At 39.4% G+C, this 24,723-nt stretch overlaps 1 protein-coding gene across 1 annotated transcript in view; it reads right to left on the bottom strand.

The window, feature by feature from the left end:
* RAB3C (RAB3C, member RAS oncogene family) overlaps nucleotides 1-24,723 on the bottom strand; it is a 279,596-nt gene that overhangs the window by 35,755 nt on the left and 219,118 nt on the right. The gene's annotated exons all lie outside the window — the stretch shown is intronic.

Below are 24,723 nucleotides of genomic sequence, written 5' to 3'. Positions count from 1 at the left end.
GGCAAAAGAGAGAGACAAAATAAGGGTGTAGTATCTAGACTTAGGGGGGGTAAAACTTCTATTCTGATGACTTTCATCAGGAAAACTTTCAGCTATTTCTCTAAGAGCAGAAACAAGACAAGGATGCCCACTCTCAGTACTTTTATTCAACATAGTATTGGAAGCCTTAGCCAGAGAAATCAGGCAAGAAAAGGAAAAAAAAAGTAACCAAATCAAAAAAGAAAACTGTCACTTTTTGCAAATGACATAATATTACATATAAAGTAACATGAAAAATCCACCAAAAATTTTTCCAACTAATAAACAAAGTCAGGGTAGTTGATGATACAAAATCAATATACAAAAATCTGCTGTTTCTATACACTAATAACAAACTACCAGGCAGAGAAATTAATAAAACTGTCTCATTTACAACTGCATCAAAAAGAATAAAATACCTAGGAATAAATTTATGCAAGGAGGTGAAAGACCCATACACTAAAAACTATAAGACATTGATGAAAGAAATAAGATACAAATAAATGGAAAGATATTCCATGCTCATAGATTGGTGGGATTAATATCATTGAACTATCCACACTACCTAAAGCAATCTATAGATTCAATGCAATTCCTATCAAAATTCCAATGGCATTTTTTTTTCACAGAAATAGAACAAACAATCCTAAATTTTATATAGAACCACAAAAGACTCTGAATAGCCAAAGCAATCTTGAGCAAGGACAAAGCTGGAGGCATCATGTGCCCTAATTTCAAAGTAGATTACAAAGCTATAGTAATCAAAACAGTGCAGTACTGGCATAAAAACAGACACATAGCTCAATGAAACAGAACAGATAGCCCAGCAATAAACCTATGTATATTGTGTTAATTAATTTACAACAAAGGAGCCAAGAATATACAATAGGGAAAGGACAGTCTTTTCAATAAATGGTACTGGGAAAACTGGAAGCCACATGCAAAAGAATAAAACTGGAACCCTATCTTACACCATACATAAAAACTAATTCACAATGGATTAAAGACCTGAATGTAAGACCTGAAACCATAAAACTGCTAGAAGAAAACAGGCAGTAAGCTCCTTGACATTGGTCTTGGTGATGATTTTTGGATCTAACTCCAAAAGCTAAGGCAATAAAAGCAAAATTAAACAAGTGAGACTACATCAAACAAAAGATTCTGTACAACACAGGAAACCATCAACAAAATGAAAAGGCAACCTACTGAGAGAATATATTTGCAAATCATATATCTGATAAGGGGTTAATATCCAAAATATATAAAGAACTCATACAACTCAACAGGAAAAAAAACAATCTGATTAAAAAATGGGCAGAGGATCTGAATATACAGTTTTCCAAAGAAGACAAACAGATGGCCAACAGACACATGAAAAAATTCTCAACATCACTAATCATCAAGGAAATACAAATCAAAACCACAATGAGACATTATCTTACACCTGTTAGAATCACTATTATCAAAAAGACATGAAAAACAGGTGTTGGCAAGGATGTAGAGAAAAGGGAACCCTTGTGCACTATTGGTAAGAATGCAAATTTTGCAGCCACTATGGAAAACAGTATGGAGGTTCCTCAAAAAATTAAAAATAGAACTACCACATGATCAAGCAACTCTACTTCTGGGTATTTATGTGAAGAAAATGAAAACACTAATTTGAAAAGATATATGAACCTCTATGTTCATAGCATCATTATTTACAATAGCCAAGATATGGAAACAGTCTAAATACCTATCAATGGATGAATGTATTGAATATAAAGAAAATGTGGTATATACTTATACAATGTAATCCTATTCAACCGTAACAAAGAATGAAATCTTGCCATCTGCAACAACATGGATAGATTTTGAAGGCATTATGCTAAGTGAATAAGTCAAACAGAGAAAGACAAATACCATATGATCTCACTTACATGTGGAATCTAAAAAAACAAACCAAAAAACGAGCTCATATTGGTGGTTTCCATAGGTTTCCACAGGAGGGGGTTGGTGGTGAATGAAATGGGTGAAGGAAGTCAAAAAGTACTAAGTCATGGGGATGTAATGTACAGCGTGGTGAGTATAGTTAATAATGTGCTGTATATTTGAAAGTTGCTAAGAATCTTAAAAGTCCTTATCACAGGGAAAAGGTGACTATAAATGGGGAAGGGTGTCAACTAGATTTATTGTAGTTATCATTTCACAATATATACAAATATTGAATCATGTTGTACACTGGAAACTAATATAATATGTCAATTATACCTCAATGAAAATAACTAAATGCAAAAGAGAGAATAAGGGTGTAGTATTTAGACTTAGTGGGGAAAATTTCTGATGACATTCATGAATGAAATACCATGGTTTAGATATCACGTACACAGATATGGAAGAGGTGCCTACAGGTACCAAATAGAGTGTATCCTTGGAATTTGGGATTGAAACAAGAATAAGTCACCCACTGAGGAATAAAGGTGCTAAATTAGTGCTACAAAGTACATGAGATTAGCCATATGCAGGCATAATTCACTGCAAGATAGGATTAACAGATGACTCTGGTGAGAACATGCATGAAATTTCCCAAAATCCATTAAGGGACTAGGGTGTCTCCCAAATTTCAACACAGAGGGCAAGATCTTTCTCTTAGCCATGGCCTAATGAGTTTTAAAATTTCCAAGGTGAGACCATCAGGAGAGAATGGAGTTGGTCTGCATGGCGTCAAGAAAAAGGAGAGTCAGGATTGAGAGAATTTACTGTTCAGCATGGTCAAGGGGAAAGAGAGGGTGCCTGACCAAGTTGTTTGGGTATTCAAGTTTGCCTACCTGCCCACTTCCATTGGAAAAGGGAACATTGTCCTTGCTCACTGGTATTCCTTTAATGTCACAGACCTGGCACATAGTAAACAGTCAATACAATAAGGAATAAATGAGTGAATATTGTTGGGTTCCCTTTTCTTTGCTCTAGGGCCACTGAGAAACCTTATGAAATTGAATGCCTTTTCTAAGGGTATTATCAATTGACAATAGGATGCACTGATTAGCTGATAGAAATATTATCAATGATGTAACATTTACACTTCTCGATAATAAAAGGCATTTTTAATTAAAAATCAGTCCCTTGTGAATTTGGTTAGTGTGATTTGTTCCCCCACTCTCCCCTGCTCTGATAATTTTGCTTCAAGGGAAAAGAAATAATATTGGTAAGTGTACAAAGCTGGTAAACAGACCTGGACCTCTGCCAACTGTGCTGGCCAAGAATATATTTCACAATTCAGTGTGATCAAATGGTCCTCATTGATTTAAACTCTTTCAACTCTCAACACTTAGCAGATTAAACTCTATACCAATGCTGCAGTTTGTATTTCTTATATCTGATTTTAATTTTATTGTTAAGTAACATTGATATTAGCATTTGCTGTTTTTTTAAAAACCAAATAAAAAACAAAGCCACCAGTTTATACAGATTTCTGTAACATGGAATTGGGTTCATTTTTAAACATTTCACAAAATGAGAAGAGGTCATAGCTTGGAAGATCATTCTAAGAGAAGAAGCAAAGGTAAGGTTCTGAGCCAAATCCAGGTAAGAAAAGTGAGGGATGGATAATTTTGTAAGATGGGGCATGTGACATATCAATTTGAAGTTGTTTAGAAGATAAGCTTTGATTCACAAGTGGTAGTAGGACAATGGGAATTTGGAGGTTCTTTAGCAAGAACATATTTAGCATATTGGCAGCCCTTGGAGCAGCTGGACTCATGGGAATGAGGATATCACCAGAGATCAATGTTGGTAGAAATCTGGATCAGTAAGGAGAAATATGGGAAAGACCACCTAGGTTAGTGGGGTTGACTAAAGAAAGTGGTGAGTCAAAGAAGGATTCACCAGGGTCTTCATTTACTGGGAGATGTGAAAATATTAAATGAGTGGCAGTTCACAAGAGTAGCAGCATGCAGAACCCTGAGGTAAATGAGGAAGTTGAGTTTACCACTCAAATGTGCTGTGTGGGTGGGGATTCATGGGCTGGATGACCATAAAATTTATCATTTAAACCAAGTCATTTTTGAGACTGAAAGGGGGTGCTATTAATACTCATACTGAAAAATGAGCATAAATTGAGACTGTCCTGAGCAAACTGGGGCACACAGTCACTTTATTCATAAAGAACAGATACTTGCTAGGGAGTGAATTTTAGCTTCCAGTAAAGAGAGTAGAGATTCATAAGGTTATGAGATAATGGAGAGCAAGAGCTCATATGAATTGGTGAGCTCAAAGGAGACAAGGATTAGGAGGAAGTAGGGGTCCCTTCCCTTCCTACCTCACAAGTAGGATCACACTTAAACTAACCCAAACACATTAAAATGGACCCTGTTGATTTGCTTTATACCTCCTGAGACTCCTTAGCCAAAGAGAAAGTGAGCCAGTGGAAATAATGGTTGGGTGGCCATGTTTCTGGGCAGAGAGTTGTGTGCAGACAGGTACTTAGAGCATTTAAACAGCATTGCTGGGGCTCCCCACTGAATCCAGAAATTGGAAATTCTTGTTCTTTCATAAACACTATGAGTAAGATTTAAATAAATCTTTAAAAATCTTCTGAAGAATAAAGTCAATGCATATTTGATGCAAGTGGTTTCAGTTTTAAAAATAGGCTTCAGGGTACTGCTCTTTTCATTAGAGTTTCTGGCTCCTCAGCCTGGCTTTATTACATAATTGGTTTTGTAGGGACAAGGGAATGAGATTAAAAAACTGAAGGAAAAATATCCATTATTAAAGTGTGGTTGCTGGAGGCAACATTGCAGGTCTGAGCTTGACAAGAAAGCTTTAAAATAGCCCAGGCAGGAGTATGTTCACCACCAGAAATGCTCATACTTCTCTGGCTTGTGTAACCCCACCTAACTAAGTGGCCCTTGGCAAGCTAAACTGACACTATAATGATAGGCTGAAGCACACGAATTGAAATTAGCTACAAAAATGTGCACCCCACCAACCATTAAACTAGTTATGGGCTGTTGCTAAAGACAAGGTTAATAATGCAGACATGGCCACGATGGCCAGTTCTTATGATTTGCTTTACTTTTTCCTACCAATTAGGAAATGCATACAAAATTAGGAAATGTTATAAAAAATGCATTTAATGGAGGCAACTCTTTACAACAATTTAAATTCATAGAAAAGAAAGGGATGGCTACTTGCATTTGAAAAATAATTTACTATCATCTTTAAAACTATGGATTTCTGATTTCCAGTGCCTAGGTTTAATGTTAGTTCTTTCCATTTGCTCACTAGATCTTGTCCCATTCACCCTATGGCTCTCCACCAAGTAGCTCCATTCTCCTGACTCTCCATCCTCTGCTTCTTCTTGGGTTTCTTCACTTCTGCCTGTTAACATGCTGATTTTACTCCCAAATTGTCCCTCCATAATGACTTCAATTAGTTACTCAAGCCAGAAACCTTGGATCATCTTTTACCCCCCTAAGCCTTCAGGATCCAAATATTCACCAAGTGTTGTTAGTTCTACTGCCTAAACATGTAAAAGATTCTCTCCCCATTTGTACCCCACTGCCACTGCTCAGTTTAGGCTTATGGTCCTCAACTTCAACACAATCAGGTAACACATGGGCAGAACCTAAATTAGGGGTTCTCAACCCTGGATATACATTAGAATCATCAGAGGAGCTAAAACACCAGTGTCTGTACTCCAGCTTTAGAGATTTTGATTTATGTGACATACATGTGTGTGTGCACACATAAGTTTCCTGTTCTTCCCCTATAAACCATCATCTAATCAGTGATCTCCAAACCCTTTTTTTTTAACTCTAAGGATTGTACAAACAAAAAAAGGTTCAAATGAAGTGACGTCAGCATCATGGCAGTGTGAGTCATCCCTTTTTCTCTCCCCTTTTATTTAAAATGAGTTGGACATTCATAACAAAAGCAAACTGCCTCTGCACATCATACCAGGACACCCAAGAAATTTCTTCCCACCTGTGTATTAGCAAGTAAGTAGATAGGATCTCTGAGGATCCAAGAGAGTTGATGAGTCTGCCCCAGTCCTATTTGGTACTATGTTGGAACTGAACCATACTCTAGAAAAAATGGACTTAACAGATATATAATAGAACATTCCATCCAACAGCAGAATATACACTTTTCTCAAGTGCACATGAAACATTTTCCAAAACAGACCATACAATACACACACACAAAAATCTTAGCAAATTTAAGAAGACTGAAATCATACTAACTATCTTTTCTGATCACAATGGCATGAACTAGAAATCAGCAAAAAGAGGAAAGCTGGAAAAACTACAAATATGTAGAAACTAAACAGCACAATTCTGAGAATCAAAGGATCAAAGAAGAAATGAAGATGGAAATAAAAAATTATCTTGAGAACACCTACTGAACGCTGGCAGAAGACCTCAGACCTCCCAAAAGGCAAGAAACTCCCCCACATACCTGGGTAGGGCAAAAGAAAAAAGAATAAACAGAGACAAAAGGATAGGGATGGGACCTGCACCAGTGGGAGGGAGCTGTGAAGGAGGAAAGGTTTCCACACACTAGGAAGCCCCTTCGTGGGCGGAGACTGGGGGTGGCGGAGGGGGAAAGCTTCAGAGTCATGGAGGAGAGCACAGCAACAGGGGAGCAGAGGGGAAAGCGGAGAGATTTCCGCACAGAAGATTGGTGCCGACCAGCACTCATCAGCCTGAGAGGCTTGTCTGCTCACCCGCCGGGGCGGGCGGGGCTGGGAGCTGAGGCTCCGGCTTCGGTCAGAGAGCAGAGAGAGGACTGGGGCTGGTGGCATGAACACAGCCTGAAGGGGCCAATGCACCACAGCTAGCCGAGAGGGAGTCAGGGAAAAAGTCTGGACCTGCCGAAGAGGCAAGAGAGTATTTCTTCCCTCTGTTTCCTGGTGCGCGAGGAGAGGGGATTAAGAGCACTGCTTAAAGGAGCTCCAGAGACGGGCGCGAGTCACGGCTGAAAGCGCGGAGCCCAGAGACGGGCGTGGGACGCTGGGGCTGCTGCTGCCGCTGCCAAGAAGCCTGTGTGTGAGCGCAGGTCACTGTCCACGCCCCCCTTCCGGGGAACCTGTGGAGCCCGCCACTGCCGGGGTCCCGGGATCCAGGGACGGCTTCCCCAGGAGAGTGCACGGCGTGCCTCGGGCTGGTGCAACGTCACGCCGGCCAACGTCACGCCAGCCTCTGCCGCCGCAGACTCTCCCCGCACTCTGTGCCCCTCCCTCCCCTCCAGCCTGAGTGAGCCAGAGTCCCTGAAGCAGCTGCCCCTTTAACCCTGTCCTGTCTAAGCGAAGAATAGACGCCCTCTGGTGACCTACACGCAGAGGCGGGGCCAAATCCAAAGCTGAGACCCAGGAGCTGTGAGAACAAAGAAGAGAAAGGGAAATCTCTCCCAGCAGCCCCAGAAGTAGCGGAATAAACCTCCACAATCAACTTGATGTACACTGCATATGTGGAATACATGAATAGACAATGAATCATCCCAAATTGAGGAGCCATGTGGATGAAAGGTTCTTGGTGCTGCAGCCAGGAGTCAGTGCTGTGCCTCTGAGGTGGGAGAGCCAACTTCAGGACACTGGTCCACAAGAGACCTCCTAGCTCCACGTAATATCAAACGGTGAAAATCTTCCAGAGATCTCCATCTCAACACCAGCACCCAGCTGCACTCAACGACCAGCAAGCTACAGTGCTGGACACCCTATGCCAAACAACTAGCAAGACAGGAACACAATCCCACCCATTAGCAGAGAGGCTGCCTAAAATCATAAAAAGTCCACAGACACCCAAAAACACACCACCAGACATGGACCTACCCACAAGAAAGACAAGATTGAGCCACATCCACCAGAACACAGGCACTAGTCCCCTCCACCAGGAAGCTTACACAACCCACTGAACCAACCTTAGTCACTGGGGACAGACACCATAAACAACGGGAACTATGAACCTGTAGCCTGCAAAAAGGAGACCCCAAACACAGTAAGATGAGCAAAATGAGAAGACAGAAAAACACACAGCAGGAAAGGAGCAAGATAAAAACCCACCAGACCTAACAAATGAAGAGGAAATAGGCAGTCTACCTGAAAAAGAATTCAGAATAATGATAGTAAAGATGATCCATAAATGCTGGAGAGGGTGTGGAAAAAAGGGAACACTCTTGCACTGCTGGTGGGAATGTGAATTGGTACAGCCACTATGGAGAACAGTATGGAGGTTCCTTAAAAAACTACAAATAGAACTACCATATGACCCAGCAATCCCACTACTGGGCATATACCCTGAGAAAACCATAATTCAAAAAGAGACATGTACCAAAATGTTCATAGCAGCCCTATTTACAATAGCCCGGAGATGGAAACAACCTAAGTGTCCATCATCGGATGAATGGATAAAGAAGATGTGGCACATATATACAATGGAATATTACTCAGCCATAAAAAGAAATGAAATTGAGCTATTTGTAATGAGGTGGATGGACCTAGAGTCTGTCATACAGAGTGAAGTAAGTCAGAAAGAGAAAGACAAATACTGTATGCTGACACATATATATGGAATTTAAGAAAAAAATGTCATCAAGAACATAGGGGTAAGACAGGAATAAAGACACAGACCTACTAGAGCATGGACTTGAGGATATGGGGAGGGGGAAGGGTAAGCTGTGACAAAGTGAAAGAGCGGCATGGACATATATACACTACCAAATGTAAGGTAGATAGCTAGTGGGAAGCAGCCGCATAGCACAGGGAGATCAGCTCGGTTCTTTGTGACCGCCTGGAGGGGTGGGATAGGGAGGGTGGGAGGGAGACGCAAAAGGGAGGGGATATGGGAACATATGTATATGTATAACTGATTAAATTTGTAAAATAAAAAAAAAAATTAAAAAAAAAAAAAAGAATAAAAAAAAAAAAAAAAAAAAAAAAAAAAGATGATCCAAAATCTTGGAAATAGAATAGACAAAATGCAAGAAACAGTTAACAAGGACCTAGAAGAACTAAAGATGAATCAAGCAACGTTAGAAACACAATAAATGAAACTAAAAATACTCTAGATGGGATCAGTAGCAGAAGAACGGATAAGTGACGTGGAAGATAAAATAGTGGAAATAACTACTGCAGAGCAGAATAAAGAAAAAAGAATGAAAAGAACTGAGGACAGTCTCAGAGACCTCTGGGACAACATTAAACAAACCAACATGATTTATAGGGGTTCTAGAAGAAGAAGAGAAAAAGAAAGGGACTGAGAAAATATTTGAAGAGATTATAGTTGAAAACTTCCCTAATATGGGAAAGGAAATAGTTAATCAATTCCAGGAGGCACAGAGAGTCCCATACAGGATAAATCCAAGGAGAATATGCCAAGACACATATTAATCAAACTGTCAAAAATTAAATACAAAGCAAACATTAAAAGCAGCAAGGGAAAAACAACAAATAACACAAGGGAATCCCCATAAGGTTAACAGCTGATCTTTCAGCAGAAACTCTGCAAGCCAGAAGGGACTGACAGGACATATTTAAAGTGATGAAGGAGAAAAAACTGCAACCAAGATTACTCTACCCAGCAAGGATCTCATTCAGATTTGATGGAGAAATTAAAACCTTTACAGACAGGCAAAAGCTGAGAGAGTTCAGCACCACCAAACCAGCTTTACAACAAATGCTAAAGGAACTTCTCTAGGCAAGAAACACAACAGAAGGAAAAGACCTACAATAATGAACCCAAAACAATTAAGGAAATGGTAATAGGAACATACATATCAATAATTACCTTAAATGTAAATGGACTAAATGCTCCCACCAAAAGACACAGATTGGCAGAATGGATACAAAAAGAAGACCCGTATATATTCTGTCTACAAGAGACCCACTTCAGACCTAGAGACACATACAGACTGAAAGTAAGGGGATGGAAAAAGATATTCCATGCAAATGGAAACCAAAAGAAAGCTGGAGTAGCAATTCTCATATCAGACAAAATAGACTTTAAAATAAAGACTATTAGAAGAGACAAAGAAGGACACTACATAATGATAAAGGGATCGATCCAAGAAGAAGACGTAACAATTGTAAATATGTATGCACCCAACATAGGAGCACCTCAATACATAAGGCAAATACTAACAGCCATAAAAGGGGAAATTGACAGTAACACACTCATTGTAGGGGACTTTAACACCGCAATTTCACCAATGGACAGATCATGAAAAATAAAAATAAATAAGGAAACACAAGCTTTAAATGATACATTAAACAAGATGGACTTAATTGATATTTATAGGACATTCCATCCAAAAACAACAGAATACACATTTTTCTCAAGTGCTCATGGAACATTCTCCAGGATAGATCATATCTTGGGTCACAAATCAAGCCTTGGTAAATTTAAGAAAATTGAAATTGTATCAAGTATCTTTTCTGACCACAATGCTATGAGACTAGATATCAATTACAGGAAAAGATCTGTAAAAAATACAAACACATGGAGGCTAAACAATACACTACTTAATAATGAAGTGATCACTGAAGAAATCAAAGAGGAAATAAAAAAAATACCTAGAAACAAATGACAATTGAGACACGACAACCAAAAACCTATGGGATGCAGCAAAAGCAGTTCTAAGAGGGAAGTTTATACTAATACAATCCTACCTTAAGAAGCAGGAAACATCTTGAATAAAAAACCTAACCTTGCACCTAAAGCAATTAGAGAAAGAAGAACAAAAAACCCCCAAAGTTAGCAGAAGGAAAGAAATCATAAAAATCACATCAGAAATAAATGAAAAAGAAATGAAGGAAACGATAGCAAAGATCAATAAAACTAAAAGCTGGTTCTTTGAGAAATAAACAAAATTGATAAACCATTAGCCAGACTCATCAAGAAAAAAAGGGAGAAGACTCAAATCAATAGAATTAGAAATGAAAAAGGAGAAGTAACAACTGACACTGCAGAAAAACAAAAGATCATGAGAGATTACTACAAGCAACTCTATGCCAATAAAATGGACAACCTGGAAGAAATGGACAAATTCTTAGAAATACACAACCTGCCAAGACTAAACCAGGAAGAAATAGAAAATATGAACAGACAAATCACAAGCACTGAAGTTGAAGCAGTGATTAAAAATCTTCCAACAAACAAAAGCCCAGGACCAGATGGCTTCACAGGCGAATTCTATCAAACATTTAGAGAAGACCTAACACCTATCCTTCTCAAACTCTTCCAAAATATAGCAGAGGGAGGAACACTCCCAAACTCATTCTATGAGGCCACCACCACCTTGATACCAAGACCAGACAAGTATGTCACAAAGAAAGAAATGGCCAATATCACTGATGAACATAGATTCAAAAATCCTCAACAAAATATGAGCCAACAGAATCCAACAGCACATTAAAAAGATCATACAACGTGATCAAGTGGGGTTTATTCCAGGAATACATGGATTCTTCAATATATGCAGATCAATCAACGTGATACACCATATTAACAAATTGAAGGAGAAAAACCATATGATCATTTAAATAGATGCAGAGAAAGCTTTCGACAAAATTCAACACCCATTTATGATAAAAACCCTGCACAAAGCAGGCATAGAGGGAAATTTCCTCAACATAATAAAGGCGATATATGACAAACCCCCAGCCAACATCGTCCTCAATGGTGAAAAACTGAAAGCATTTCCACTAAGATCAGGAAGAAGACAAGGTTGCCCACTCTCACAACTCTTATTCAACATAGTTTTGGCAATTTTAGTACAGCAATCAGAGAAGAAAAGGAAATAAAAGGAATCCAAATTGGAAAAGAAGAAGTAAAGCTGTCACTGTTTGCAGATGACATGATACTATACATAGAGAATCCTAAAGGTGCTACCAGAAAACTACTAGAGGTAATTAATGAATTTGGTAAAGTAGCAGGATACAAAATTAATGCACAGAAATCTCTGGCATTCCTGTACACTAGTGATGAAAAATCTGAAAGTGAAATCAAGAAAACACTCCCATTTACCACTGCATCAAAAAGAATAAAATATCTAGGAATAAACCTACCTAAGGAGACAAAAGACCTGTATGCAGAAAATTATAAGACACTGATGAAAGAAATTAAAGATGATACAAACAGATGGAGAGATATACCATGTTCTTGGATTGGAAGAATCAACATTGTGAAAATGACTCTACTACCCAAAGCAATCTACAGATTCAATGCAATCCCTATCAAACTTCCACTGGCACTTTTCACAGAACTAGAATAAAAAATTTCACAATTTGTATGGAAACACAAAAGACCCCGAATAGGCAAAGCAATCTTGAGAACGAAAAATGGAGCTTGAGGAATCAGGCTCCCTGACTTCAGACTATACTACAAAGCTACAGTAATCAAGACAGTATGGTACTGGCACAAAAACAGAAAGATAGATCAGTGGAACAGGATAGAAAGCCCAGAGATAAACCCACGCACATTTGGTCACATTATCTTTGATAAAGGAGGCATGGGTGTGCAGTGGAGAAAGGACAGCCTCTTCAATAACTGGTGCTGGGAAAACTGGACAGGTACATATAAAAGTATGAGGTTAGGTCACTTCCTAACACCATACACAAAAATAAGCTCAAAAAGGATTAAAGACCTAAATGTAAATCCAGAAACTATCAAACTCTTAGAGGAAAACATAGGCAGGACACTCTATGACATAAATCACATCAAGATTCTTTTTGACCCACCTCCTAGAGAAATGGAAATAAAAACAAAAATAAACAAATGGGACCTAATGAAACTTCAAAGCTTTTGCACAGCAAAGGAAACCATAAACAAGACCAAAAGACAACCCTCAGAATCAGAGAAAATATTTGCAAATGAAGCAACTGACAAGGGATTAATCTCCAAAATTTATAAGCAGCTCTATAACAAAAAACCCAAAAAACCCAATCCAAAAATGGGCAGAAGACCTAAATAGACATTTCTCCAAAGAAGATATACAGACTGCCAACAAACACATGAAAGAATGCTCAGCGTCATTAATCATTAGGGAAATGCAAATCAAAACTACAATGAGATATCATCTCACACCAGTCAGAATGGCCATCATCAAAAAATCTAGAAACAATAAATGCTGGAGAGGGTGTGGAGAAAAGGGAATACTCTTGCACTGCTGGTGGGAATGTGAATTGGTACAGCCACTATGGAGAACAGTATGGAGGTTCCTTAAAAAACTACAAATAGAACTACCATATAACCCAGCAATCCCACTACTGGGCATATACCCTGAGAAAACCATAATTCAAAAAGAGTCATGTACCAAAATGTTCATTGCAGCTCTATTTACAATAGCTCGGAGATGGAAACAACATACATGCCAATCATCAGATGAATGGATAAAGAAGATGTGACACATATATACAATGGAATATTACTCAGCCATAAAAGGAAACAAAATTGAGCTATTTGTAACGTGGTGGATAGACCTAGAGTCTGTCATACAGAGTGAAGTAAGTCAGAAAGAGAAAGACAAATACTGTATGCTAACACATATATATGGAATTTAAGAAAAAAAATGTCATGAAGAACCTAGGGGTAAGACAGGAATAAAGACACAGACTACTAGTGAATGGACTTGAGTATATGGGGAAGTGAATGGTAAGCTGTGACAAAGTGAGAGAGAGGCATGGACATATATACACTACCAAATGTAAAATAGATAGCTAGTGGGAAGCAGCTGCATAGCACAGGGAGATCAGTTCGGTGCTTTGTTACCACCAAGAGGGGTGGGATAGGGAGGGTGGGAGGGAGGGAGACACAAGAGGGAAGAGATATGGGAACATATGTATATGTATAACTGATTCACTTTGTTATAAACCAGAAACTAACACACCATTGTAAAGCAATTATACTCCAATAAAGATGTAAAAAAAAAAATACAACACCCTTTCATGATAAAACCCCTTGGCAGATTGGGTATAGAAGGAATATACCACAACATATATGAGAAACCCACAATTAACATTATAGTTAATGGAGGAGAATTGAAAGTTTTTCCACTAAGATCAGGAATGGGACAAGAATGCCTACTCTCACCATGCCTATTGAATATAGTACTGGAAGTCTTAGCTAGAGGGATTAGGCAAGACAAAGAAATAAAATGCATCCAAATCAGGAATGATTTGCTATTTGTAGACAATATGATTCGGTATATAGAAAATTCCAAAGTCTCAACCAAAAAAGTTTGGAACTAATCAACAATTTCAGTAAAGTTATAGGATACAAAATTAACATACAGAAACTAGTTGCATTTCTTTACACTAAGGTTGAAATATCTGAACAAGATACCATTCACAATAGCATTAAAAATAATAAAATACTTAGGAATAAATTTATCCCAGGAAGTGAAAGATCTGTACAAGATTATAAGAAAACTACAAGGCTTTGCTGAATGAAACTGAAGAAGACACAAACAAGTGGAAAGACATCATACTGTCATGGATTGGAAGAATTAATGTTATTAATATCTCCATAACATCCAAATCCATCTACAGATTTAATGTAATTCCCAACAAAATACCATAGGCATTCTTCACAGAAATAGAAAAAACAATCCTAAAATTTTTATAGAACCACAAGAGACTCCAAACAGCCAAAGCAATCCTGAGGAAAAAGAACAAAGCTGGAGCTATCACACTTCAAACTATAGTACAAAGCTACAGTAATAAAAAACAGTATAGACTCACAGACCAATGGAATAAAGTTAGAGAGCACAGAATTAAACTCCTGCTCATAAGATCAACTAATATTTGACAAGGGAGCCCAGAGCACCGAATAAAGAAAGATAGTCTCTTCAACAAATGGTGTAGGGAAAAATGGATGAACACATGCAGAATAATGAAACTGGACCTTTATCTCACACCACTCACAAAAGTCAACTCAAAGTGAATCAAAGACCTAAACACAATACCTGATACTATAAAACTCCTAGAAGAAAACATAGGTAAGAAGCTCCTCAACACTGGTCTCGGCAATGACTTTTTGGTTATGATATCCAAAGCACAAACAACAAAAGCAAAAATCAACGAATGAGACTACATCAAACTTAAAAGCTTTTGCACAGCAAAAAAGAAAAAGTAATTAAGAAAATGAAAAGACAACATACAGAATGGGAGAAAAAATTTGCAAACTATTTATCAGGAGAAGGGGTTAATATCCAAATATATAAAGAGCTTGTTCAACTTAAAGGCAATAAATAAACAAAAAATATGATTAAAAATTGGGCAGAGGATCTGAATAGACATTTTTTCCAAAGACATACAGATGGCCAACAGGTATGTGAAAGGATGTTTAACATCACTAATCATCAGTGAAATGTAAGTCACAACCACAAAGAGATATCACCTCACACCTGTTAGAATGACTATTACCAAAAATACAAAAATTAACAAGTGTTGGTAAGGGTATGAAGAAACAGGAACCCTTGTGCACTGTTGATGGGAATATAAATTGTTATAGCCATATATGGATATTCCTCAAATAATTAAAAATAGAAATATCATATAATCCAGAAATTCCACTTTTAGGCATTTATACAATAAAAACAAAAGCACTAGCAAAAAAAGATATAGGCACCCTTATGTTCACTACATTATTATTTACAGTAGCCAAGATATGGAAATAACCTAAGTGTCCATCATTGGATGAATGGATAAACACACATATGCACACACACGTACACAACAGAATACTATTCAGCCATAAAAAAGAAAGAAATCTGGCCATTTATGACAACATGGATGAACCTTGAGGGAAATAAGTCAGAGAGAGAAAGACAAATACTGTATGATCTCACTTATATGCAGAATCTCAGAAAAAAAAGCAAACCACCTCCCCACCAAAAAACTCTCCAAAATAAAACCCACTGCAGATACAGAGAACAGATTGGTGGTGAACAGAGGTGGGGGCCGGGGGTTGGGCAGGCAAAATGGATGAAAGGTTCAAAAGGTACTAATGTCCAGTTATAAAATAAATAAATCACAGAGATGTAATGTACAGCACTGTACCATAGTTAAAAATACTGTATTGCATATTTGAAAGTTGTTAAGAGAATAAATCTTAAGTGCTCATCACAAGAAAAAAGTTTTTGTAATTATGTATAGTGATGGATATAGACTTACTGTGGTGATCATTTTGCATTTTGCATTACATACAAATATTGAATCATTATGTTACACACCTGAATATGTCAATTATACCTCAATAAAATAAAATAAAATACTGTTGACTGAGTCCCACCAGAGAGATCCCAATTTAACTGGCCTGATGTACAGCTTGTACACTGGTATTTTTGAGAACCCCTTCTCTAGATTCAATCTTCCTTCTATTTACTTTTCTCCTCTCCTCGCCTTGGTCCTGCCTGAATTGAATTTTCTGAGAAAGAAGTGAGATCCCCTCAATGTTCTGAGGCCTACCTGTGACTTGAATTAATTTATCTCTGTTATTCCTAGTCTCAGAGCAGTCTTATGTGGCTCTCTCAGTGCAACAAAGAAGAAAGACAGCACACTTTACAATACCTTAATTTTTCATTATTTAGAAGGGACCTACCTTAAGTAGTCCTCCTTATAGATTCCCTAAAATAATGCTCTAAAGGTACTAAGAAGTTGCTGTTAACCGGTTTAGTGGTAACTGTCTCAGTGTAATTATTAAGGCCCAGAGAGTGAGGCATCAAGAATTTTCAGAGGTTTCTTATAAAGCACAGAATGAGTAGTCAAGGAGTTTTCCAATTTACTGGTTGGAGGAAATTCCATAAAGCTGTGCACTGTTTGAAAATAAATATTATGTACTTGGGCAATATTGCATTTGAGAAAATTTATCCTTAACAGTGATCTAATCATTTTCTGGCATCTTTCACTGGATCACTGTGGATCACTGGAAGACTCTGGGGTCCATGAACAGAGTTTAAATAGGCTCATCAGTTATATAGACCCGAATTCTCTCCTGGATTGTAAAACAGAAAACTAAACACAGTTAAGACCTAATCTGTATCTCAAGGTCGTTCCAAGTATACAGTGACTCAAGTGGAGCTTAGCGGTCAGGAAGGTGTGACACTGGTAATTATAATTCTCTTCAATGGAAAATGTATAATGAGAATCTGGCTGCTTAGGATCAGACTGCATGGATCCAAAGTTCAGTGAAGTTACTGCTTTGTTCATTCTCACCTGAGTTGGCAATGAAAGACAAGGGTGTTTACACTAAAAGACTCAAATTAGAAACCAATTGAAGAATCCTAGAATCAGAGTTCCTAAATTAGGCATCCCTGAAGTCATCCAGTCTCAGCAGAAATCAGCAGCACAGGCACTAAAATCTCAGGAGGTAGACTTTCCTGGCTTGGTAACAATGATGTTCCATTCACCCTAGTTAACATGTCCCCAAGAGTGATAACAGGGCATATGAAGCTGCATGGTCAATGTTCTCAAACTCTTATTCTTGGTGGGATAGAAATGTCCCATAGAGTCCAAACTCTATTAGCCATGGCATATCTGCCTTACTTGATTTATCTAGAATTTTTGGGAAGCAACTATATTGAATATATCCTGTCTGCACCACCTCCCCCCTCCAGAAACAATCAGTTCTTTTAGTATATTCTTTGTTATGTGAAGGTGTATCCTTTCTGATTTGTCTTTAATTTACCTTTTTCTACTTCAAGAAATTATTCCCTTGAAGGAACCGTTTAATTAAGCCAGCCTTTATTGAATCAATGTTTCAGAGTGTATAGACATAGAATGTGACTTTTTTTGTCACTCTTCATATTCTTAAAACAGAAAGAACTATATATTTGTAGATCTGTATGTCCCACCTTCATCCTTCAAGTTATACTTGTTTTGATGTTTTCCAGCCCTAAACAGGGCTGGAAACAATTTATGCATTCACGATATTTTATTGTATTTTTGACATGTAGACCACACATTAAGCTCCATGAGGAGGAAGATACATATTTCATGACTCCTTAATATCATTATAGGTGTTTAATAAACATTTGAAGATGAATAAACAAAACAAGTCATTAAATGTGAAAAGAAGGGGAAACAAATTTTACAGGTTGGAAAGATGGCAAAGTATAAGAATATTTTATAGTTGTCAGAAATCCTCATGGGTTCCCTGTGCTAGACAAGGAGGAAGGATGGAGACGACAGGGTTGGAATTTAGTAATACAGGCACATGATATCATGACAATTATTTGAATGGAGAGTAATAGGATATATGTATCTGTTATTTGCTTTAGGAAGAAATATGAATGCAAATTAAAAACAAAATTAGAGCCTTACAAATTAGTTATTAAAAACATCACTTCTCTCCAGAAGCAAATTTAGTTTATCTGCAATTTTTCTTTCTCTGACTACATTTTTAGGAAACCTCAGAGTTTCTGCACTTTCTGCCCATTCAGTGCTTGTAAAAATGGTTCAAGTATTCTTTCTTCTATAATTTCAGGGCAATACAAATCCATTCTCCTCCATACATTTCTTTGTTCTTATTCCCAGTTATATTACTTTTATTTTAGGAAAACTTATATCTTTAATTATTTCTATTTTTTCTAATTTAATATTTTTACATTTAAAACAACTTATGAGACTGTACATATATATATATATATATATATATATTATTGCCATATTATAAATTTGGCATTTGGATAAAAATAAAAATCGAAAACATTCCTATATATTGTTATAGGTACATGTGCCTATAGTAAATGTCAAAAACACACATGGGAAGAATGACACTAGCTATAGGATAATGTTCAGCTCAGGGGCAGTTCCCTACCTTCTCCAAACACTTGCAGCTATTTAAGCCAGTGTTCTAAAATTTTAGGGTTGTAGGAAAGTCAGAATGTTGTTTGTTAAACATGTAGATTCCTGGCCTTCCAAAACTTTGATGCAGCATGCCTGAGTTAGGGTTGACAAATATGCACTTGAAAAAGAACCCCAGAGGATTCAGCTGCACATGATTTAGAGGACCACCCCAAATCAGAAGTATTGAATACATGCAGCTGGCAGGTGGGTAGACAGTCAGGTGAAAGGGTCAGGGCTAAGACATGGCTTGTCTATCATTAGTTTATAGGCAGAGTTCATGCCTCAGAAGTGGTTGGGAATATCTAAGGGAGAGTGCAGAGAGAGAAGAGTGGTGAGCCAATGATGGAAAGGCAAAGTGCAAGAGGGAGAAAGAGGAGGAGTCTCCCAAGGAAACAGCCAAGGTGTGGCTGGAGAGAGAGCACCATGGTATAGAAGCCAAGATGGCAGAATGCAAGAAGGAGGGCATGCCCAGCAGGCCAAATGAAACAAAACAACCAGGAAAGGGAAGACCAGAAAAATGCTGATTGCCTGCATAGTCTATCACAGGCGCTACAATGGTTGCTCCTGAAAGGTAGCATTATGATTGTATTCCCAAGCACCTAATGTATTGTAAATGTTTGGATTGGCAAGGGCATCTGACATACAAGTATTTTAAAGACCTCAGCTACAGCTCAGTTCCATCAAGTACCTTCATTAGGATAAGCAAATGTTATGGATGTAACCATCCACAATGGATAATTAATTGTAACTAGATCAATACAGCAGTGTTTTTGAACCATCTGCTAAGATGTGGTAATGACATTTAAAAAACAGTGCCCAACCTTTGTGTGTGTGTGATGCTGTTCTGGACAATGGAATTTTACCAGTAATTAAAAAAAAATAAAGCTAAGACCTTTAAAATCTTTAAACTGATTGTGAGGTTTTTTTTTTCCCCATATAAATGATCTCTCATGATCATTTACAGAAGGGCGTGTAGTCATGAAAAGAACCACATTAAAGAAGATAAACGACTCTCTAAGAATGCCCAAGTGTTGGTTGCTATGACAACTGCTGGGGTTTATTGAATACAGAGCAAAAAATCAATCAGAAATCATTGGAAGAATGTGTATGGGTACATAAACCATGTCTGCCTCACAATTTCAGGAACTTTCCTTCATCTGTGTACCGCACGAAAAGGGTTTGTGTTTATGTCAGTCAGCGGGGTTCCAAGGAAGGCTGCCCTCTTGATGCAGTCACACCATTTTACATGTCCCCTTCCACAACATGACCTTCTCAACACCCAGGTAATTTATTACAATGGTAAAAAATGTAACCAGCTACCTGGCTCAATGTCACTAAAATATTGTCTCCCATCTATTGTTCTTTGAACCAAACAATTTTCAGGTTTATATACAGAAGTCACTTATGTCTGTGTAGCAGTTTCTTCCCTCCACATAGCATATGCCTGACTAGTCAAGAAAATACAGGGAGGGAAGAGATTGTCTCAGGCAGCCACCCTGCCAACCCTCTCCCAGATTTCTTTTCTCTCTTCTCTTGGGGAATCTACTATTTTCCATTCCTAACTTCCTGAGATGCTAAGAGGACTAAGAAAAGATAGCCAAGTTTTTCAGACTTTTGGGGGAAAAAGATTGTTAAATTGATGGAATGGGGAGAGGCCCTATGAACGAGATGATAAAAGCTCGAGGGCAGCCACAGAAAGAACAGACATCAGCTGTATGATTTTCTCATGGGCGAATGTAAGAAAGTTTGGTGGGAGGGTTCTCACGGTCATTGGGTGATAGCCTTTGGTCCAATGAGCTCACTAATCTCATAAGGAAATGGTCACACTCTCAGACTGGACTGTGCATAGTTCATTTATGAGATGACCAAGTGACAGGGTGCCCCACTGAGAGGATGTCTGCTTTTCTAATCTGTGCTGCACACTCCCTGCAGATTAATCACAAAGTACCCCCTTCAGAACAGTGTTTTTCAAATCATAGCGTGTTGAAGCACATTAGTGGATCCTAGGATTTATTTAGTGAGTTGAAACCATTATTAAAAGAAAAAAGAAGATGAAAAATAATAGAAAAGAGAATAGCATCAGAACAAATCTCATCTAATAAGAGTAAATGTGTTTTGTAAAACTTTGGTTTCATTCTCTTTCTCTCTACGTATGTATACACTGGGTTCCTAGGTTGAATGCATTTCTTACTGTAGGTCCTGGCCAGAAAGGTTAGAAAGCCAGACTCTCAGAAGGAAGGGAGGGAGGAAAAAGGGACAGGAGGGAGGAAAAAGGGACAGGAGGGAGTGAGGTGGGAGGGAGGGAGGGAGAAGGGAGGAAGGGAGGGAGGGAAGGAGGGAGGGGGAATGGAGGAAGGGTGGAAAAGAAAGAAATTCCAGCTCATTTGCTTAGGGCTGGACTTGTTCCCCAAATCCACTCTACTTCCATAACATTACGCTGGGTTCCAACTTTTCCACTCACTGTCCTCCCAATGTTCCTCTCAATGTCCTTACTCCACTGTGCCCTTTATTCATGATGTTTCTTCTCCTCCTCATGGCTTTCATATTCTACTCTCCTTTCAGGAAGATTCAAAACTCGTCTTTCCATTTAACCCATATGATTGTTAGCTCCTCTCATCACTCACCTCTTCCTAGCTGTTCTGCTCATTTCCATACATTTTCTGTTTCCTCTGCATTGCTCCTTATCTGCCTCCCATCTCACTTCACTCTCACATCTCCTTCTAACACCTGTGTCTGCCTCCCTCCCTCTGTTGCTTTCCTCTTGGTGTCTGTCTCCTAGCTTATCATATTCCCATGATGCTATTTTTGTTGTTGTCTTGTTATTTCTGCTTTCTTGTGTGTATCTCTGGTCTCCCCACTTGATTGAAAGCAACTTGAGCCGAAGGACTGTGGATCATAATTTTTTGGTATCCCCTGTGATGTCTGACACAGTGCAGGATACATAACTGGTGCTCAGTAAAAAATGCCTTGAATTAATAAATCAATCATGGCCATTGCAGCCTCTCTCCCCACGCACCAGTCCCTGCTATGGTGTCCCCCAGCCACTGCCTCCTCTGTGCCCCCTTCCCACCAGGGAAGGCTCATGTGCTCTGGGGCAGCCTCAGGAGCAGATGCCTGTGGGTGGCCCACATGCATAGGTGGGGCTGAAACCACAGCAGAGCCCCAGGGACCGTGCAACTAAGGAAGAAGAGATGAGATCTCCCCTTACTGCTGTGCAAACTGTGGATTTACACCCCTGCAGCCAGCTTTGTAAACTCAGAACCTGCAGAACATCTGAACAGACAACGAGTGCTCCTGTAGCTGAGATGGGTCTAGCTTTAGCAGCTGTGGACTTTATGGACATGTACACATGGGTGTTGGGCCAGGCCAGAGTCCGAGCTGACCCCATAGCACCCACAGTGGATGCAGATCCATGATTACTGCAATCTTGGAACCTGACTTCAGTGGATCTACACTAGTGGCCTGGTGAAAACAGCACCTGAGAGACACCAGGCCAACTGCCGGCACACCCACACAGTTAAGGTGGGGCCAAGAGCAGTGCCAACATCAGTGTAATCTGAGAGCTCACACAATGGGTGAAAGGTGACACAACAGAGCACACCCACAGGTGAACAACTCCAGAGGAGGGATACTCAGTGGCTTCTCTCCCAGTGGGAGTGCTCCAGTCCCACCTAACTCACACCACAGATCAGAATCACAGCCAAGAAACAGATCTGGGGGCCTCTACTCCAAGAACTAGGGAGCAGACCCCACCCCTGACAGGGCAGTGACAACCACAGAACAAATGGGAGGTTCAATATCCAATGCAAGCTCTTGTCACTACAACACCAGTCACACCTCCTATCAAGGGGATAATGGACAGCATACACTGAGGAAAGAGGTGGCAGACACCTATACTAAAAACAGCCCTAGCACCAAAAAAATTTAAATCCATGCAGGCCACACAGAAACGTTCCCACATAAAAATAACCTTCCAAGACACAGTCTGAGGATCTGGCATTGAGAAGAAGAACCCCCAGAGCATTTAGCTTTGAAGACCAGCAGAGCTTGAGTGAAGGAACTCCACAGGGCTGGGGGAAAGAGACTCTACTCTTGGAGGGTGCACACAAGGTCTCATGTGCACTGGGACCAGCAAAAAGCAGTACATCCATAGGAACCTGGGTTAGACCTACCTAGGGGTCTTGGAGGCTCTCCTGGGGAGGTAAGGGTCAGCTGTAGATTGCTGTGTGGGGCGAGGAGACTGGTAGTGGAGGCCCCAGGAAATACTGATTGGCATGAACTCTCCAGGATGTCCTGATTTTGGCACCATACCCAACCTGACCCAACAACCTACAGGCTCCAGTGCTGGAAAGCCTCAGGCCAAACAACAAAGAAGATAGGAACACAGTGCCACCCATCAGAAGACAGGCTGCCTAAAGTTGCACTGAGCTCACAGCCACCTCAAATCACACCCCCTGACACAGCCCTGTCCACCAGAGGGACAAGACCCAGCTCTACCCACCAGAGGCCAGGCACCAGTCCCTCCCACTGGGACGCCTACAAAAGCTTCAGGACCAACCTCACCCACCAGGGGTCAGACACCAGAAGCAAGAGGAACTATGATCCTGCAGCCTGTGGAAAGCAGACCACAAACACAGAAAGTTAGACAAAATGAGACAACAGAGAAATATGTTGCAGACAAAGCAACAAGATAAAAACCCATGAGAACAACTAAAGGAAGAGGAGGTAGGCAATCTACCTGAAAAATAATTCAGAGTAATAATAGTAAATATAATTCAAAATCTCAGAAAAAAATGGAGGAACAGACCAAGAAGATATAAGAAATGTTTAAAAAATAGAAGATTTGAAGAACAGAGATGAACAACACAATAACTGAAATAAAAATACTAGAAGGAATCAATAGCAGAATAACAGGCAGAAGAACACAGTGAACTGGAAGACAGTGTTTGAAATCACTGCTATAGAAGAGAATAAAGAAAAATGAATGAAAAATAAAATGAGGACAGTCACAGAGACCTCTGTGACAACAGCAAATGCACCAACATTTGCAATATAGGGGTCCCAGAAGATGAAGAGAAAGTTAAAGGGCCTGAGAAAAAATTTGAAGAGATTATAACTGAAAAGTTCCCTAGGGCTTCCCTGGTGGCACAGTGGTTGAGAGTCCGCCTGCCGAGGCAGGGGACACGGGTTTGTGCCCCGCTCCGGGAGGATCCCACATGCCGCGGAGCGGCTGGGCCCGTGAGCCATGGCCACTGGGCCTGTGCGTCCGGAGCATGTGCTCTGCAGCGGGAGAGGCCACAGCGGTGAGAGGCCCGCGTACCACAAAAAAAAAAAAAAAAAAAAAAAAAAGTTCCCTAACATGGGAAAGGGAGACACTCATCCAAGTCCAGGAAGTGCAGAGAGTCCCATACAGGATAAACCCAAGGAGGAACACATCGAGACACATAGTAATCAAACTGACAAAAATTAAAGACAAAGAAAAATATATTAAACGCAACAAGGGAAAAGCAACAAATAACACACAAGGAATCCTCATAAGGTTAACAGCTGATTTTTCAGCAGAAACTCTGCAGGCCAGAACAGAGAGGTGTGATATATTTAAAGTGTTGAAAGGGAAAAACCTACAACCAAGATTACTCTAACCAGTAAGGCTCTCATTCAGATTTGACAGAGAAATTGAAAGCTTTACAGATAAGCAAAAGCTAAGAGAATTCAGCACCACCAAACCATCCTTACAACAAATGCTAAAGGAACTTCTCTAGGTGTGTGTGTGGGGGGAAGGCCACAACTAGAAACAAGAAAATCACAAGTGGGAAAGCTCACTGGTAAAGGCAAACATATAGTAGTAGTAAAAAGTCATCCACACACAAATATGATATCAA

This window comes from Mesoplodon densirostris, chromosome 3, assembly GCF_025265405.1.
Source record: "Mesoplodon densirostris isolate mMesDen1 chromosome 3, mMesDen1 primary haplotype, whole genome shotgun sequence".
Lineage (NCBI taxonomy): Eukaryota > Metazoa > Chordata > Mammalia > Artiodactyla > Ziphiidae > Mesoplodon > Mesoplodon densirostris.
Note: the sequence above shows the minus strand (reverse complement) of the source record. Positions and strands in the feature narration are given on the sequence as shown.